Source organism: Ovis aries, chromosome 7 (genome assembly GCF_016772045.2).
Source record: "Ovis aries strain OAR_USU_Benz2616 breed Rambouillet chromosome 7, ARS-UI_Ramb_v3.0, whole genome shotgun sequence".
Lineage (NCBI taxonomy): Eukaryota > Metazoa > Chordata > Mammalia > Artiodactyla > Bovidae > Ovis > Ovis aries.
The window spans coordinates 45,020,955-45,040,165 of NC_056060.1; the positions used below are offsets into that span (position 1 = coordinate 45,020,955).

Here is a 19,211-nt window from a genome sequence, read left to right on the forward strand (position 1 = left end):
CAACAACCTGGTGTCGAGTTCATGTCGCTGTCTGTTTTTTGCTAGGAACTAGCTCAGCATGCCCTGCACCAAGGATGCTTCCACGCCAACTCAGAAGGCAGGACCACAATGCACCGTCCAAGGAAGACAGGACTCCAAGTGATGGGGAACAATCAACCAGGGTATTTCATCTTCAGATCTGATAGATAAGAGATGCTATCTCAGTCGCTATGTGGCGAGACTAAGGAAAATGTGGGTGCCTGGCAAAAAGTCCACCAAAGCTATAAGTGGATTTAACCGGAAGTTAATTTTGAACTCTGCCGTACTCACTTTTACTTTTAACAAGCTATATTTATAGGAAGTATTTGCTAAATACAGTATCAAGATCCTTTATAGAAAGAAAATTTCAAACTAAGAATCTCTCCAAAGCCTTACACATTCTGTCCTGTCAAATGGCCCTCATCATTGAAGTATGACAGGGTTAAATAAGCCTGTCCCTGAGAGATACAGGGAGTGAGTACAACCTGGAGCAGAGCAGTTAGAATAGATAGTAATCTCCCAAGCTCCCAGCATGTAAAGGGGCAAGAATCCATTCAACTTGGCTGTAGTTTCAGGAACATCTGTGAAGCATTTCCCCCTAATCCCAGTGATTTTTCTACTTGTGATCTACCAACAATATTCTATCATTTGTTCCCCTGTCAGAAAAGTTAGGCCAGAAAAGCCAAAAGAGATTTTAACGTAAAACACTTAAGCCAATGAGGGTGGAAATGATCATTCACTTTTATCCTGGCCTTTGCTGATAAGACACACGTCTCAAAGTACAGAACCCTCCCCAAACTCTATTCCTGCTTTGATCTTCTGATGTTGCAAGAACTCCAAAGGGTCACTGTGCAATGGTTATCTTTCAGCAAAAAAACGAAGAAGCTCCTTGGGACGAGTTAAGTCTTGGCTCTTCAAAGCTAATTAGAACCACATCAAGCAGCACTGTCTAGCACACTGCTTATGATGTTAAGCTTTCCTTCTCTTCAAGAGACAATTCAGTATCTTGTCTTCTATTTACCCACCAGTCACTCAAAACACAAAAGTAGCCTTCAGTTTAGAAAAAGAAGGCCAAGAACTAGCCACAGAGGTAGGCACCACCACTGCCATCACTAGCCACTGCCCTCTCCATCTCTTTCTCAGTAGAAGAGACAAGCCAGAAGAGGCAGTGGCTTCCTTTCCCTTCTCCTTTCAGGGTCTCCCATGTTAGAAACCCACCAGTGTCCCCAAGTCCAAAACGATGTCAGTGCTTCCGTGGAAAAAGCTGAAACACTGCTCCATCACAAGAGGTCAAGAACCCAAAGGTGAGGGAACTTTCCTGGTGGTCCAGTGATTAAGACGTTGAGCTTCCATGGTAGAGGGCATGGGTTCAATCCTTGGTCAGGGAACTAATATCCCATATGCCACATGTCATGACCAAAAAGGCGGGGGTTGGGGGGGTGGAACTTTGCACAGAAGGTTGCCTTGGGTGTGTATACTAGGAGGCCCAGTTGTGAAACTACCTGTCCTATCTCCCAGCCAGGCTTGCTTTCCATAATCCAAATTCAGTAACAGAAGATCTGGTGGGACAGGGCAGGCACAGGAAAAGTGGGAAGAAAAACTGAGTTCATTAAAAAAAAATTTTTTTTGTTTTGTTTTGTTTAAAGAAAAATAAAAGTGACCGGCCTGTATCTAGTTCAGAGATAGCTTTTTTGTAGATATAGAGAAAGCCTCCTTATCCAGATCAGGCCAATGTTCACGGGCGAGCCAGAGACAAAGAAAGTACAGTCTTATCACCTGGGGGAAAGAAGACTTTTCAGGGCCTCCTCCTGTCAAAATGAAATCAAAATCAATGTTCCAAGAAGTTCCACAGAAAAAGGCCAAATGAAATGTTTAATTTCTTGACCACCTCAACCACAGCTGACCTTACCCTCCCCCACCCCCGCCCCGCCCGGAGCTATCTGGGGTTGCAGTCTAAGATTGTTTTATCTTTAAAAGATAAACAGATCATCATTCCTAACATATTTCAGTAAGCCACTGTAATTCTCATTTCAGAACTGTCAGAAGAAAACTTCTAAACTAGTGCCTTTAGAGGTCCCCTACCTCCAAAGATGAGCTTTACTTGATCGTTTCATCAGTATCACCCTGAAATTTCAGCTCAAGGACAATTTTTCCAAGCTCCAAATATGTGCCAAATACAACGTCTGGCAAATGCAAAGAACACAAAGATAAAACAAGCTTCTGTCTCAAAGACAGTTTTCCTGGGGGTGGGGAGCTGGGAAAGCAGAGAAGGAAGCTGGCTCTACCTTCAACACAAGGAGAACATGGGAAATGCCACGCCGGAGTCCAGAGTACTACAGGGGATAAAGTGCCACTGAGGAAAGAGAAAGCACCTTCCAGTGCACAAAGCTCTGACAACAGAACGAAAGCAACATCTGAGGGGACTCAAGAAGGAAAGGCAGGATGTCAACAGGCAGAAAGAATGAGGGGTGTCACGGAACCATCTGTTCTCATAGAGCAGTGATTCTGAGACTCTTGAATTTTGTGAATTAGTGAAATCTCCGGCAGCAGGGTAGGGGTGGGGGAGGGGGCGGGGGACCAGGGGCAGGGGCAGGAGGGGACACAGGGAGAAAGGATGAAAGAGTAGTGGTGGTGAGAATGAAAGAAGTTAAAAGACAGAATATACTAAGCTAGGAACTCTGTATTCCATAAAATTTGCTTGGGTAGAACACTGGCTAGAAAGGTTTTTCTCCCCCCTGGAGAAACAAAATAGCCAGAATTTGGCTGATTGCATTTCTTTTTTAATTTTGCAAAGGATAATGAGATAAATAATGACTATCTATTAGTACCATCGTTTTATAAGTAAAGGAGCATTTTCATTCCAAAAATGCAGGAACCACTTCACCTCAGAAACTTAAAAATGCCGTTCCTTCTCATGAAAGTGAAGTGCTAGTCACTCAGTCATGTTTAACTCAGCTATCCCATGTACTGTAGCCCACTAGGCTCCTCCATCCATGGAATTCTCCAGATAAGAATACTGGATTGGGTAGCCATTCTTTCTCCAGGGGAATCTTCCCAACCCAGGGACTGAACCCAGGTCTCCCACACTGCAGGCAGTTTCTTTACTGTCTGAGCCACCAGGGAAGCCCTCTCATGGAAGGGTAGCTGGTAACCTCACTGGTCAGGTGGAAACTCAGTCACTGCCCACTGTTTAATAGGAGTTCATGGGTTAAGAGTCTAGGACTCCAAAAAGGAGATGAAGGAAATAAAGGTGAAGCCACAAGGTAGGGGTTTGGAATGGCAGACTGAAGAAGATAGAGTCAATTAAACAAAGTGAAAGGTAAGACTTTTCAGGGGAGGGATAAGGGTTTAACATGATGTATAATCAGAGCTATGTTCCACAGTTAATTGATCAGAGTGTATATGAGATGGAATGGAGTGGGTAGAGGGGGCTGCTGTCCAAGTGAGACTGAGTGCTCAGGCCACCCAGGAGGAGAATGCAAAGTTCAGGTGAGAGGCGTTGAGGGCCTAAAGCAGGGTACTAGAAGAATGGAAAGGATTTAGCCACGAATTATATACAGGATGTGAGGAAAAGAAAAAGAGATTTCCAGATTTCTGAACCTAGGTAAATGGAAAAAATATGACAGTAGTGTTAACAGATACATGAAAATTCATGAAGGGTGCTAGATAGGAAGAGGAAATTAATTCATGTTGGGTGAAGGGCAGGAGTTTGGGAAAGGCTGGGGACACAAGACAGGACACTGGAGAATCAAACATGGAAGGCTTGAAAGGCGGCAAGCTTACCTGCTTCATCACTTGTGGATGTCTGTTGCTGCTGCTGCTGCTAAGTCGCTTCAGTAGCGTCCGACTCTGTGCGACCCCATAGACGGCAGCCCTCACTATATGCCAGGCACTATACTAGGTGCTAGAGATACACTGAAGACCAGCAGACCTGGGACCTGCACTCACGTAATCACACAGGTGGGTGATTACAAACTGCATTAGAATGTCTAATCTCCGAAAAAGGGGGAAAAAAAAAAAATAGAGAGCAGGTATTTGGAAAATGACTTCAATTAAAAGGCAAAATGAGACTACCCATGGAACCAGAAGGCAGTTAGAACAGTAGGAAATGAACTGGAGCAGACAATTCCTGGAAGTTGGTGCAGGAAGAGTTTCAAGAAGCAAGTAATAAACAGTGCCAACGGCTGTTAAGAGGCCAGGGGGGGGAATGAGGATTGGGCAAAGGCCACTGACCTGTTCAGTGAGAACAGGACCCCCTGAGTGCAGTGTTGAAGCAGGCAGGACAGGATTTCCAAGGGTTAATGAGTGAGGAGATGGTAGGAAAGCGCAAGTGATAAGACTTCTCTTTCAAGAAGTTAAACAACAAGAAAGGTGATGTGAGGAAGTGAATTTAAGGGATCTTTTTATCAAAATGGAGGTGATTTCAACAGGATTAATGGCAGAGCAGAAAGAGCCAGCAGAGCCAGAGAATGAGGAGAGAGAAGTCATGAGAGGAAGATGACTGCCAGAGCCTGGCCCCAGGAGAGTGGAAAGGTATTCCATCAAAAACATCAACCAGGGACTTCCCTGGGGGCTTCCCTGGTGGCTCAGATGGTAAAGGGTCTGTCTGCAATGCGCGAGACCCAGGTTCGATTCCTGGGTCGGGAAGATCCCCTGGAGAAGGAAAGGGCAATCCACTCCAGCACTCTTGCCTGGAAAATCCCATGGACAGAGGTACCTGATAGGCTACAGTCCATGGGGTTGCAAAGAGTCGGACACGACTGAGTGACTTCACTTTCACTTTCAGGGACTTTCCTGGTGGTTAAGGGTTAAGACTGTGTTTCCAGTGCATAGGCCACCAGTTCAGTTACTGGTTGGGAAACTAAGATCCCGCATGCTGTGCAGTGTGGCCAAAAGGAAAAAAAGCAAAGAAACAGGGTCAACCAACAGGTCAACATCGGCTCCTTGGAGAGAAGGGAAAAGGAAACAAGGGAAGATGAAACTATCTGGAAATTTCTGGCAAGAAAGAATGTTGGCAAAGTTCTTGTTAGTCATAGGGTCTTTGCTGGAAAAATACGGGGAAAGAGGAGACATTTGCTGCGATCTGACTGAGACATGAAGAGTCAGAGAGTGTTAATGGCCACCAACTGTACATTCAGGCTACAAACATTTAAGCAGGGCCTTCCACGCACCAGAAACTGTGCATTTACAAGCGGGCATAAGTGAAGTCAGCAGGCATTTATTACTATAGGCAAATACTCTAGGCAAAAGAGAAACAGATTGATTTCATCACTCTCATATCTAGAAAAAGACCATAAGCAATAACAGGTGATAATTATATATCCTTTGAAGATCATGTATGTGCTAATGGATGAGATCTCACTATTACAGGAGCCTCAAATCCATTCCTCAGAAGGAAATATATGGTGTTACTTCATTTATCCCACAGATACCACATGCCTGAACATCAGACAAATGAGCTCTGAAGAGGCAAGCTATGGTTCCTGTCTTCCAGAAGGTCACCATCAGGTGGGATGTCCTGAAAGCTTCTGCGTGCTCACAATTTTGGCACATTTGAGTGCTCAGAACATTAGCTGAGCTGACCCTCACAATTTTTATGCTTCATTAGGAGGCAAGACGGGCTAACGGAACGTTTTTAACACGACACTTTTCTGGACACAACATGATTTTAGGGCATGGACTGGACCAGAAAGCTACACAGCGTGGTTTTTCAGTGCCATTAAAGCCCAAGACGGAACTCAATCTTAAAACCACTGCAGCTTTAAAAATTATAAATTATGTGTATCATTTCCCTGCACATGGCCCTGCATATGTACTTTCAACTACAGTCAGAAAAAATGCTCTCCTCCTTACCTCAGCCCTTGAGGCTCTTTGTGACCTGGTCTCTGTCACCTCCTGTACTATCTTTGTATATGTGTGCATGTGTGTAGACACACACATACATATAAATGCTTAAAAATACTTTTATACTAGAGGAGAGCATCTCACCTCACCTTCTTGGTCTAAGTAAGCACTGTACAAAGCCAAACCCAATTTTGGCTTTATTCCTACCATGTACAGGTAATCATTTAGTACGTGGGAGGAAACGGGTTAAAAGGCAGGAAGATCATGCTATACGCTCACCCTGGCACATTTATTTCCCTAATCCTCTTGCAGAGATAGTTTAATGATTAAAAAGAAACTACTAGCATGTATTGATACTGTGAAAATATGATTAATGACTTTTGATTATTAGGTAAAGAAAAGCCTAGTAACTAACTTTCAAGTTGGGTAATTTACTCCATTAAAATCAGCTATGGCGTTTCAAGATTTAATGTATTGTTCAAATTCATGTATGCAAACAAACTCGTTAAAATTCAGGACCTCACTCAGAAACTCACTGCATTTAAAATTCAGGGCCCTAACAGAGAACACTGAGCTCAAATATTTAAATTGAAACATTTGTCCTTCCTAGACAGGGCATTCAACCCTGATTTTATTTATATTTTCACCAGAAGGAAGAATTCAATATGCCTGAGAGTTTGCAGCAGCTAGAAGGCTCTGAAGAACTCACTCCTTATATCACCACATTAACATCCTGCACCCAAGGCCAAGGGCTGTCTTGGACACCTCCTTATGCCAGCTGAGACATAAGGACCTTCACTTTGGGAATGAGTTTAAAGAAACGGTTCCCATTTGAACTTAGTTAAACGCATACAGTCCTAAACTTCAAAGCACATCCCATTAAGTAACCAAAATGTTCCCATTCATATTTTTTATGTAACTTATTCTAATAGGTGCTTTTTAAGTTACCTGGGAACAACCAAACCCTCACCATTTACTGAGCCTGGCTGCATGTGTAGCCCTGTTAAATGCATCCTTCCAGTTCATTCCATTAAACCATTCCATGATAGTTCTCTGCAGAAGAGGAGACGGGGACCAAGGAGGTTTCAAGGATGTGATGATGTCACCCAGCTGGTAAGGAGCTGCCCCACAATGCGTCTTGCATCACATCAACTCCTTGTGTGCGTTACTCATTCAGCTGTGCCCAACTCTTGCAACCCTACAGACTGTAGCCCGCCAGGCTCCTCTGTCCACGGGGATTTTCCAGGCAAGAATATTGGAGTGGGTTGCCATTTCCTTCTCCAGGAGATCTTCCCAACCTAGGGATCGAACCTGGGTCTCCCACACTGCAGGCAGATTCTTTACTATCTGAGCCACCAGGGGTAGCTAATCGTTTTCTTTTTTAATATTTCTGAGTCACCGATGGAGCAGAAAGGCTTAGGGCTTAAAACCACAGACTCTGGAGCCAAACGGCCTGGATTCAAATCCAAGTTGGTTCTACCACTTATGAGTTCTGTGACCCTGAGATGTTCTTTAAAATCTGTGCCTCAATTATCTCATTTGGAAAAATGGAAATAACAATGTACCCAAGAGGCTGTTATGAGAATTAAATGGGTCAACCCATGAAAAATGTTAATTCATGTAAAATGCCTAAAACTGTACCTGATATATAGTAAATACTCAGTAAATATTCAGTTCAGTTCAGTCGCTCAGTAGTGTCCAACTCTTTGAGACCCATGAATCACAGCACGCCAGGCCTCCCTGTCCATCACCAACTCTCGGAGTTCACTCAAACCCATATCCATCAAGTCAGTGATGCCATCCAGCCATCTCATCCTCTGTCGTCCCCTTCTCCTCCTGCCCCCAGTCCCTCCCAGCATCAGGGTCTTTTCCAATGAGTCAACTCTTCGCATGAGGTGGCCAAGTAAATATTAGCTCTTATTAATTAAAAGCAAGTGTTGTAACATTGAAACCCCCACGGATCACCAAGGTTCTCAGAGCTGTGTGGACCTACCTTCAATGAACTCACATTGAGTTCACCCACACAGTCACACACGCATACCTTTCCATGTCTCCCATGTGCCAAAGGTATTATGCACACAATAATGCATTTCATTCTTGAAATAAAACAACAAAATTCTTGCAGTACTCTTCCTTTATCAATAAGGAAAATGGTTAAATAATTCACTCAAAGCTCTCAACAAAAATTAGCAGAATCAGGATTTGAATTGAGTCTCTGTTTCAAAAGTCCAAGTTCTTGTTTACCTATACAATGTTATCTTCAGTTTTCACATCTGTTTTTACCATTTTGTGAGTAAAAGTGGTGAGTGAGTCCACCATCACCACTTAGGATCAGAGTTTTGGAAGGGACTATAGAGTGAGTCTAGCACAGCATTCCCTGTTTGCTTATGGAGAAAAAAGGAAGCCTGGGAGGCTGGCTGCTAACTTGCCCCAAGTCACATGAAGAATGCCACTGCCACAGTGCCATGTCACCACTTCTTCCTCTCAGATTCTGGTGGCCCACCTCTAGGAGGCCCCCAGCCCTGCTTTAAAGCAAGAATGCAAGTGCTAAGTTTGGATCCAGGGGCTCCCTCCCCAATGAGGCAAGTTCAGCATTTTAGCAAATGGACTTTGTATAACTAGCTTCGCTGCTTGGACCTTTCTGCTTTCTGGCTCAACAACAGCGTTCTAGAGACCCAGGGTCAGCAAACAAATCAGGTGTTAGACTGGTCTACAATGTCACCGTGAATCGGAGGAAAACTGCCAAACACAGCTTTACAAACAAAACCCAGAGCACAGCCAATTTCACTCTGGAAAAAAAGGAAAGGAGAGGCTAATGTAAAGTTTAAATTTAATTTGTCAAAGGAAGGAAGCTCACAATTAAAGCAGCAGTTCCTCGCACTCTACAGTCTAACTGAGACCAACGGCAAACATACAAGTATAGCAAACCATTGGCCCCATGTGGAGAAGCAATGCTGAGATTTCCGATATAATTAGCTTCCTTTCCACAAAAGACTTGGATTCATAATTAAACTCTGTCTCCTCCTGCCCTGGTTCTGCTGTGTATATATTTGATTGCTTCCTATGGGACTGGGTGGGGAAGCCAGGAGACAATCCGAAACCAGAGTCTGCTGACCTTCCACGGCCAGCAGGCAACACGATGCGTGTTTGCATTAGCTGTTACTGGGCCTTGTCCAGGGAGAGGCTGATTTCATCCCTCTACTCAACACACTTCTCAAGGGTTTGCTGGTCAGTTTATGCAGTTCTTACAGACCACTGGAAGTGACCGCTACTACGGGCTAAGTGCCAGAGCACTGAGTCCCATGGAAAATTTCAGGACCCATTCTGAGAGGATCAGGTTGTTATGGACAGACTGTGGTTCAGAACTGAGTTCAAGGCTCAAGTCTTGGCTCCTCTACCTACTTAGCTGATGGATCAAGAGTCTATCACTCTCTCAGAACCTTACCTTCCTCATCTAGAACATGAAGACAATCTCTGTCCATGGACATGATTACTGAGGAGTTTAAACAGGGATGTTAGTGAAAGTGCTCTGTAAATGGTAAAGGGCCAAAGAAGGGATGGGGCAACCAAGGACATCTGCTTATCTCCTCGCTGGTCTCCCTGTAGAAAATCCCCAATGACTCCCTACTGCTCTTAGGATAAAGTCCAGACTCCTGAACAGGTGTAAAGTCCCTTCACAACCTGCCCTCTGGTTACCCTTCAAGTTGACCAATGCCACATGCCCATCTATTCAGGAGTAGCTCCTTCAGGGGTTGTCTCCCCAACATCTGCAGGCGAGAGTCCCTCCTCCTGACACTCCAAATTCGACCCAACTAAAGCCTCCTGAGGTTCTGATCTTAACCTCCACATCATTCTCTCCTAGATGCCCTCCTCTCCCTCTCCTCTACTCTTTCCTGACATCCTACATTAACCCCTTTGAAGCCCTTTTCATCACTGTGTTCAAATTGCCTGGACACTTGCTATTCTTTCTCTTCTCACTATTTTGTGGACTGAAAAATGCTGCTCACTGAACGAGTAAAATTAGTGAAAATGACTCGGTATCTGACATTAGCAGCCTACTAATAAGTCACTACAGTTCCCAACCCCAGCTTCTTTTCACAGATAAACACAAAGGCAAAAACAAACAAACAAAACAAACAAACAAACAAAAACCTCACTAGTGTCCACCTGCAAAAAGAAAAGAAAGTGAAGTCGCTCAGTCCTGTCCGACTCTTTGAAACCCCATGGACTATAGCCCACCAGGCTCCTCCATCCATGGCATTTTCTAGGCAAGAATACTGGAGTGGGTTGCCATTTCCTTCTCCAGGGGATCTTCCTGACCCAACTTCCCTACAATCATTAACTAAGGACAAATTCTTTTTTCTTTACAGATACTACCTGATTTCATAGACTCACAGAACGCTGCAGCCAGAGAGATTCTCAAGACCCCTGAAGCCTGAACTTTCCTTTCTCAATGAGAAAACAGACCCAGGCTAATGTCCTTAGGAAGGACCTGCACCGCCACTGACTGGAAACATGCAACACTGTTTTTCAGAGCACTGTATATGTGGTAAATCGTATTAATGAGATCCCAACATAAAATAAAATATAATGGTGTTTATCCAAATTGAAGGCTGAAGAGCTAAGACAGAGACACACCTCTGAATTTATATATATACATATGTTTTTACATTTTATTGTTATGGAATTTTGTGGATGTAAAAGAAATTATTTTACTTGTTTCATACATTTTAATGCTTCTATAAGACTGGAACTTTTCAAAACAATAGTAAGTAGACAAAAGAAATGCACTTACTCAAATGATTTTGCTTGTGGACAAAGTCCTAATCTGTTCATCACGGGTTATGACTGAGACAAGCACCTAGCTCCCTGGCCAGGGATTGAACCCTGGCCCCCTGCACTGGGAGAGCAGAGTCTTAGCCACTGGACCACCAGGGAAGTCCTCCAGAAATGAACTCTTATAATTCAGCTTTTAAGTAGAACACCTTATATTTCATGTATGTTAGAAACTGTCCTACTACTTTACACATCAGGAAAGTATCTATGAATTATTAAAATAACTACCTCCAAGTTCTCCCCCCAAATATACAAAATTGCAATGTGAAGTGGGGAAATCATGATTTTTTTAATTATTTAGTTTTAAACACTATAAGAAAGCAATGCAGTCAAAAGTCACCATATTTTAGGCAGAAGTTTCTCACTTCTCAGCCAACAATTTACTCCAATTTACAAAAGCAAAAGAGGCTGAACAAGTAGCCAAAGAAACTGATATAGGAGGAGGGTAGAATGCTGTTATCATCCTTCTCTCCCCTATGCAGACCCCTCTCCCCAAATCCTGATAGGGTTGACGTGTTAATGGAGAGTGAAATGAGAAAGCGGTCTGAATCATCTCAAAAATGGAATAGTTAACTGTCAATAAAGAACTGTTTTCCATGCCATCTCAAGATTTTATTCAGAGACCTTAAGATAAAAAATTCCTTGTTGAAAACCATAAACAGCTATCCCATCCAAATTCATAAGCAACAAACAAATTACAGCAGGGTCAGTCACTGACATCTCACAATGTACACACTTTTTTTTTGTAATAGATTTTTGTATGAGATTAGAATATTTTGCAATACCTATTCCAGCTAAGAAAATATTGCATAGGGTCACAAGAAATGAACCTTTTGGGGGCGCCATGCTGGGATCTTATTAACAGTTCCCCAATCAGGGATCAAACCTGTGCCCCCTGCAGTGGAAGTATGGAGTCCTAACCACTGGACAACCAGGAATTCCCAGAAATGAACGTTTTTTAAAAAATATTTATTTATTTGTTTCGTTGCACTGGTTGTTTTGTTAGTTGCCCCATGCAGGATCTTTAGTTGGGGCATGTGACCCCGTAGTTGCGGCATGTGAGACCTAGTTCCCTGACCAGGGATTCAACCCTGGCCCCCTGCACTGGGACAGCAGAGTCTTAGCCACTGGACTACCATGGAAGTCCCCCAGAAATGAACTCTTATAATTCAACTTTTAAGTAGATCACCCTGTATTTCATGTCAAAACTTGATCATGTATGTTAGAGACTGTCCTATTTTATACATCAGGAAAGTATCTATAAGTTATTAAAATAACTAGCCCAGTTCTCCCCCCAAATATGCAAAACTGCAATGTGGAGTGGGGAAAGCATGCCAGTCCTAACTTTGCCAGCAGAAAGCAGTGAAACACTACATATTGCTTAAGACTTTGTGGTTGGTTTTTACCATGATGAGGTAGAATTCCATACCTTACTGAGCTAAGTGCTTTGAAGTCCTGCAATGCCATCATGGGACTGCAAGCAGCACTGTCACCCAGCCTGTCGTGGTGACAGTAAGCCTAATCTGACTAACGCGGGGACATGCAGAGCTTTCACACTTCCTCCCGGGAGCCAAGAATTAAAATTCTGGGTCCAGGAAGATGAGAGCTCTGTGGAAAATGTCCAAAGGTTCAGCAACAGGTAAACACCAGAGTGTGTAATTAAACTGATGCTGAATGCTACAGATTAAGACAGCAAGAAAATACTTTGTCACAGTCAAGGAACAGGGCTGCTGTAAGAACTGTTTCTGAGTTGTCTGCATCACTATGTGCTTCGCTAAGGAAGTCCTGAGTAACTAAGTAACTTAAAAAAAATAGCACAGACATTTCTTCCTCTGAAGACAATCAGGCATCTATTTCCTTTAAGGTTCTTTATAATTCAATGCAAAATAAGAAGAATCCAGAATTTAAAAGTGAACAAAGGAGAAGGACATACCTCCAGACACAATAAATCCAGCAATCACTAACGGATAATATTTTAATACTGAAATTTAGCCACAACACATTGCAAAGCAAATACTACCTATTCACTTCAGAAAAAAAACAAAATAAAACCGAAAACACTCATCAGTTCCAAGGATACAGTTTGCCAGGCTGTGCCCAGTGACATCCTCTATCAATATACATGGCAGAGCAAAACTATAAATGAAATGCTTCTTTTATAACATGGTGGGGGGGCAGGGGGCAGAAACAGACAGTACATGTGGAGGATGTTGCCACCCACTCTCTCCATCCCCTGCCCACGACTCACATCAGGAATTTGTCACAGTCCTCGGTCTTGCTGAGCTCAGACAGGACCTGAGGACTCTATACAACACAGCATGCCAGGAGGCAGCTACCAACTCAGCACTGGCATTCAGGCTGAAGCCCATTTCACCCCAGCTCTGCACAGTCCTCAACCTACTATACCGAAATACTGAAACCAATCTTCAGAGAAAGCCACTTGGTGACAGTTTCAAGACTCCCCAAAACCCTTCATTTAAGCCAAAAAACAGTATTTTTCCACATTATGTAATTACTAAAGGATAGTAAGAGCAGAAAACATAACTGCAAACATTAGTCTTCCTCTAGACATGAAGCTGTTCCACTGAGATACACAAGCAGTTCTATGTAATAAATGTTTATATTCATCTTTTTCAAAATAGCATTTGGCTTTATTCAACCCAAAGGCCCAGCCCAGTTCCAATCCACTCACTATGCTGTCACTCAAACCAGTGCTGGGCAGAACACAAACACAAACACAGCTCCATCTGCTAATTAAAACTGGGCATGAAACTGTTAACAGGCATCTGTTGCATTGTTTGCAGCTAATGGGCAGAGACAAGGCTGAAATGGCTCTTCTAAAGCAAACCCAGTGATTTCACTCATTTTCTATTTGGTATTTATGTTAGTGGGGGGTTGGAAGCAGGGTGTTAAACAGCTTATTATGGAGACTGAAAGACAAGTGATATATCTTTCAGAGTCTAAAATATCCCTTTAAAACTGATTATAGAAAGACAGCATTTGATAGAGGGAGAAATAGTGTTAGGAATTCAAATTAAGCACTTTTAATCTCATCTCTGACATCATCTAATTATCTAGAATACTATGAAAGATAATGACTAAAATTCAAGCAATGCTGTATGGCTCACAGTGCTTTATAATTCATCCATCCAGTTGATCAGTCGTTTAATAGAGGCCTTGGAGACTTAAAAAGTGAGTAAGATTTGATTCTTGCCCTAGGGAACACAAAACATCCCTGAGAAGTTTGCATAGTAGTAATATACTCTAGTATAGATGAAGGAACTAAGGCCCAAGAAGGAGCACCAGCTCACTAAAGACAGAAGTAGGAATAGCAGATGTCACGACATGAACCCCAATTTGACTCCAGACCTATTGCTCTTAATTCACTGTGCAATCTTCCTAACACCAAACACTGACCAAGCCACTTCACTGGCTACTTACATCTCAGTAGCTCCATATGAAGCTATGGACCATAGCATAGCATACTGTATTATATAGCTACCATCTAACATCTAGTTCCCCATTCCCTACTCCCACCCTCTTCTCACGGCACTGTGAAAACTCTTTCCTGCACATCTTTCCCATGTAGCAAATCTAACACACACAAGAGTTCATCTCCAGAACCGTCCTGTGTACAGGCAGGCAGACCTGACCTAGAGCCAGTCAGCCTTAGGCCGTGTTGGCAGCTCCCTGGTCTCCTAGTTCTGGTTCCATGTTTTTTTCTCAGATTCAGTTATGAGCTTCCATTAAAATATCAACTGCTAAATTTTTCCCTGTCTTCAAAGACCAGACATTTTCCACTTAGGCAATATCCAAACCTATTTCCCTCCAGCATTTCTCAGAGGATCCAAACAGTTTTGGTGCTGTTGCCAAGAGAACCTCCTCCCTGGTTTGCTGCCATGCAGAACAGCTGGCGAAGCTCTTTGTTAAAGTACACATATTCTTAAGACATGTCCAGGTCTGTGTCCAAGACTCAGTTTCCTACCTTAATTTGTTGAATGGCTTTTTGCATTCAGTAGAACAATAACTGAGGAGACGAGTTTAACCCTTCATGATCAGGTATTACACTCTTGAAACAGTGTTATTTTCAAAGCTATCACTAAGGTGGGAAGTCTACTGACACTCTGAAAGAACACAATGACGTTAAACTAAGGTTTTACGGACAAAATGTTCAACTCGAAGTTGCCTGAAAGTGTTCCTCACTCAGTTGTGTCTGACTCTTTGCAACCCCATGGACTGTAAGCCTGCCAGGCTCCTTCCTCTGCCCATGGAATTCTCCAGGCAAGAATACTGGACTGAGGCCATTCCCTTCTCCAGGGGATCTTCCCAACCCAGGGATCGAACCTGCATCTCCTACACTACAGGCAGATTCTTTACTGTCTGAGCCACCAGGGAAGCCCTGAAGTTGCCTGGCCCTTGCATATTTTTGTTTGAGAGGTTGAAATCAAGCAAAACAATGATGAAAATCAAAATCAACTTGTACTACATATCTGGATTATGCTCAGCCAAATGCTGATATCATCTTGGATAAAAATGTAAATATGACAAAGTTTGTTTTTCGGTCAATAAGTCTTGACAAAAGTTTTGAATTGCTACCAACCAAAAACATTATTTAATTGTAAGCTGGGGTCGGCAAACTCTTTCTGTGAAAGAATAGTTAGTAAATATTTTTAAGCTTTGTGGGACACATATGGTGTCTGCTTCATATTCCTTCTTTTGTGTTAGTTTTTAATAACCTTTTAAAAATGTGAAAACCATTCTTTGCTTGTGGACTGCACAAAAACAGGCAGGAGGCTACATTTGGCCTGTGGGCTATAGGCGACCAACCCCTAGACATAGAGAAAGCGTATCCAAGAAAAAAATGCCAGGGAGTAAATTGTCTAAATGTGCTCTGATGGGACTAGGCTGCAATTACCAGCACACTATTAATACAATGTCATTAGTTACTTTGCACATGGAAGGAATTTTAATGGCAGGATGCACTTTGATTCCCTAACCTGAAACAACAGACATAGAAAGAAAGGGCAAAGGACAGTTAAAACATGCCGAGTTAGCCCATATAAACTTCTACAGGACTCTGAGTTGTCCTGTTAGCATTTACTGTTTCCCTGAAGAGATACAACTGATCCAAATGGGAACACTTTAACCTTCCTCACATATAAGCAAATGTGCAAAACTGAATTCCTCCCTGGAAAAGATGGTAATTTGAATTTACAGCGGTGATCATGCTGATAAGAAACAGCAGCAGCTCAACTATGAGAAGCAATCCAGACTTGGGTTTGAGGTTTCACTAGAGATGCTTCTACAAGCATCTGATCAGCTGCATGATCTTGACAGCATCAACCTAAGCTTGGTTTTCTTATTTATAAAACTGGGGCACAATCATCATGTAGATAATTTCTAAGGCTCTTTATGCTGTTCAACTATGACTATACTAAATAATATAACCACTCAGGAAATACCCTAACAGGAAGAGGGGGGCTGGGCAGGGGAGAGACAGTAAAGGGAAGAAGCTGAGACTGTCCTGTTAGAAGACAGGGCCGGGTTTTCTCTGTTCTCCCGGCACCAGGTTCAGTACAGGCCATTCCAAGATGTCCCTCTGCCTTCGTATCAATATTAAAATGTACCCACATCCCATAGGAAATATAACTCAGAGAGATTGCATTACTGTTTCTTAGTTGTCTTCATGACACATTTTACATACATTTAATTAACCATTAATAATGATTACGCAATCCATGGAGTCACAAAGAGTCCGACATGACTTAGAAACTGAACAACAACAATGATTATGCAAGGGGCTTGAGGAGCCAATCAAAATTTCTTTTTCAGTTCTTAAACATCTGAATTGAATGAGAGTTGGTTGCTGGTTCTAGGCACTGAATCTATAACTTCAAATGGATAAAACATCTCTACTCAATAGTTAACTATTATCTGACCGATACATGAAGACTCCCAGCAAGTCAGTTGAAAGAAGTATACCCTCCACCACCCCCAAGAGCAGAAAGGAAATGAGGGGAGCCAGGATATCAGAGAAGACACCAGAACCTTCCATACATGAAAGAAGAAACCATCTGTGAGACAACTGCATCTGTAATGAAAATGACTGTCTCCTTCCTTTCATGAAGACAGAATCCCTATCAAATCAGGGTCGAGAGGTGGCAGATGTCCTTTTCTAAAACTACCTAAATTTTAATAAAGCAAAATTAAGACAGTAAATGTAACTCCATGGGAAGAAACAGATATTTATATATATAACTCCTGAAACACACAACACACACACACACACAAACCCCAGGTATTAAGAAATAGATCTTTCCTGTGACGTAGACCTTATCAAGTTTTGTCAGCAATCGTGGCAAATCTTTCCAAACCCAGTCAGAGAAGCCCTGGAAACTTCCATGCTGAGATGCCTCAAGAAATAATTGTGACTGGGAGGAGGTGGACCACCAATGCTTCCTTCAGACCGCCTGGAAACGGGGGTGAAGGTTGGGGGCATGGATATTTCTGCTAGAGATGCAGACACTTCAAGCCTATGTTTGTGGTCAATGAGTGTGGAACATTTCACTAGAATGAAGTTAACATTCACCTTGTTTTCCTAACTTAACTTAAACTCCAAAGCATTAGGTTGCAGGTAACATTTTTTTGTGCTGTTTGAAGGCTCTGGGCTACCACTTCCTGTCAGAGCTCTTGGGGCTAAAAAAGAGGCATGGGATTTCCCCTCCTCCATGTCAACTGAAGACACAGCTCAGAGCCTCTTTTTACCACATCTACTCCATAGAAAATGCAAAGGCCAACATCATACATGAGATTCACCCCCCTTTAACGCCTCCCTCCAGGTCTAAACTTTTTCAGGATGCTCACTTTCCTGCAATCCTCCACAAAACAGAATTTCAATCATTTAAAAAAAAAAAAATTCATGCAAGAAAGATTTTACTCCTTCAGAATAAAAAGTAATTTTTCAAAGCTACAATTGTAAAAGGAAGCAGACACTCTCACAGACAAAGTGGGACAAAAATTAAGACTAAAAAAGAGGAAACTAATAAAACTGTTACAAACAAGCAAAAGTCATTTAAGGAGCCTAACAGAAACAGCCTCAGTGAGATTTAGTCACTTTCGATGCAGGAGAATACTTCTGGGAGGCTCACACAGAGAATGGATAAAAGGCGACCCGTTTGACTGTCCTTTACCTTCTGGACTTCAGTGTGCACTCAACAATGAAAAACGGTGATTTGGGGTTTTGACATGATTACCAGCATCAAAAATTAACGCCTTTTGGTGGCTACAACAGCTCCCATCAAATCTCTTAAGAATACACTTGAGACATGACATTTAAAATCTGCTTCCTCAGAAAAGAAAAAGTCCCACTCACAAATGACTGCCAAGAACTTGCAACTCAAACTTCCCTAAGCCCAGACATCATAACACCCAGGAGGTTTCAGACCACTCAATCCATATGAAAAATGCCAGAACAAACAAACCATAGCTTTTCCCAGTGCTTCACTGAACAGCGCTCTATACCCCGATACTCTTCTTTTATAAGTGATAAATTATCCTTAAAACATAACTCATTTCCATAGTACTAGCCCCCCTAAAAATCCCAGCAATTCATGGTGAAATATGCTATACGAACCATTTGGAAGATGCTTAAGTGAGCTGCTATGAGAAGCCACAACATCACCCAGACAACCAAGAGCTAAGATTCTTAAGGTGCTTAATTAACTGCAGCTATGATGTTAAGATCACTTGTACAGGCAGCTTAAAACCAGCTCTGATTTGCTCTTCTTCAGTTTAGGTTAAGTCTGAGATTTTGTTACTTGAACACAGAGTCCTCCAAAAGTAGGAAGGACAGCTCCCAACCAAGACCAGAAAAATCCGAATCAATTGAAAGTAATTGGGGGGTACACTGCATGTTCTGATTCGTTTAGCAAGTAATAATTAAAACTAAAAGGAAAATACATAGAAAGGCAGGCCGGATGTAAGATCAACTTCCCAGCTGAGAATTACTAAACCTTCAAGGCTAATAATGTTAAAAATTAAGAAGTGCTGCTTTGCAGGAGATAGTAAACCATATTTTCCTGATCATACCATTCCAAAAGTCACCAACCCTCCCAACGCCCATTAACACTCCCAGAACAATTTAATGCTCCATAGACAATATCTCATTATTAGTCACTTTTTGCTCTTTCTCCTGCACTTGATCCAGAGGGAGTAAAGAAAGAGAAATGGTAACCAATACTTCCAGTAACTGGAGAAAGTTCTACTTTCCATTTTCTCTCCCTTTCCCATCTTCTCTCTTCTCTGCCCCACCTCTTTACTGTATATTTTGCTTTTCCTTTCTATTTCACACCCAGCTCTCCTTTACTTTTTCCAAGTATCCGCATTTCGTTCTTGGGTCCCCTTAACTCATCTACCTTTTCCTACAGTTTCCTCATGGTGTCTCTGACCAGACTTCTTGCAGCCAGTGTCCCTCTCATCTCTCAACTCTCAATCACTCTTTCCTCCAAATTCCT

At 42.4% G+C, this 19,211-nt stretch overlaps 1 protein-coding gene across 1 annotated transcript in view; it reads right to left on the reverse strand.

The window, feature by feature from the left end:
• RAB8B (RAB8B, member RAS oncogene family) overlaps positions 1-19,211 on the reverse strand; it is a 68,563-nt gene that overhangs the window by 48,717 nt on the left and 635 nt on the right. The gene's annotated exons all lie outside the window — the stretch shown is intronic.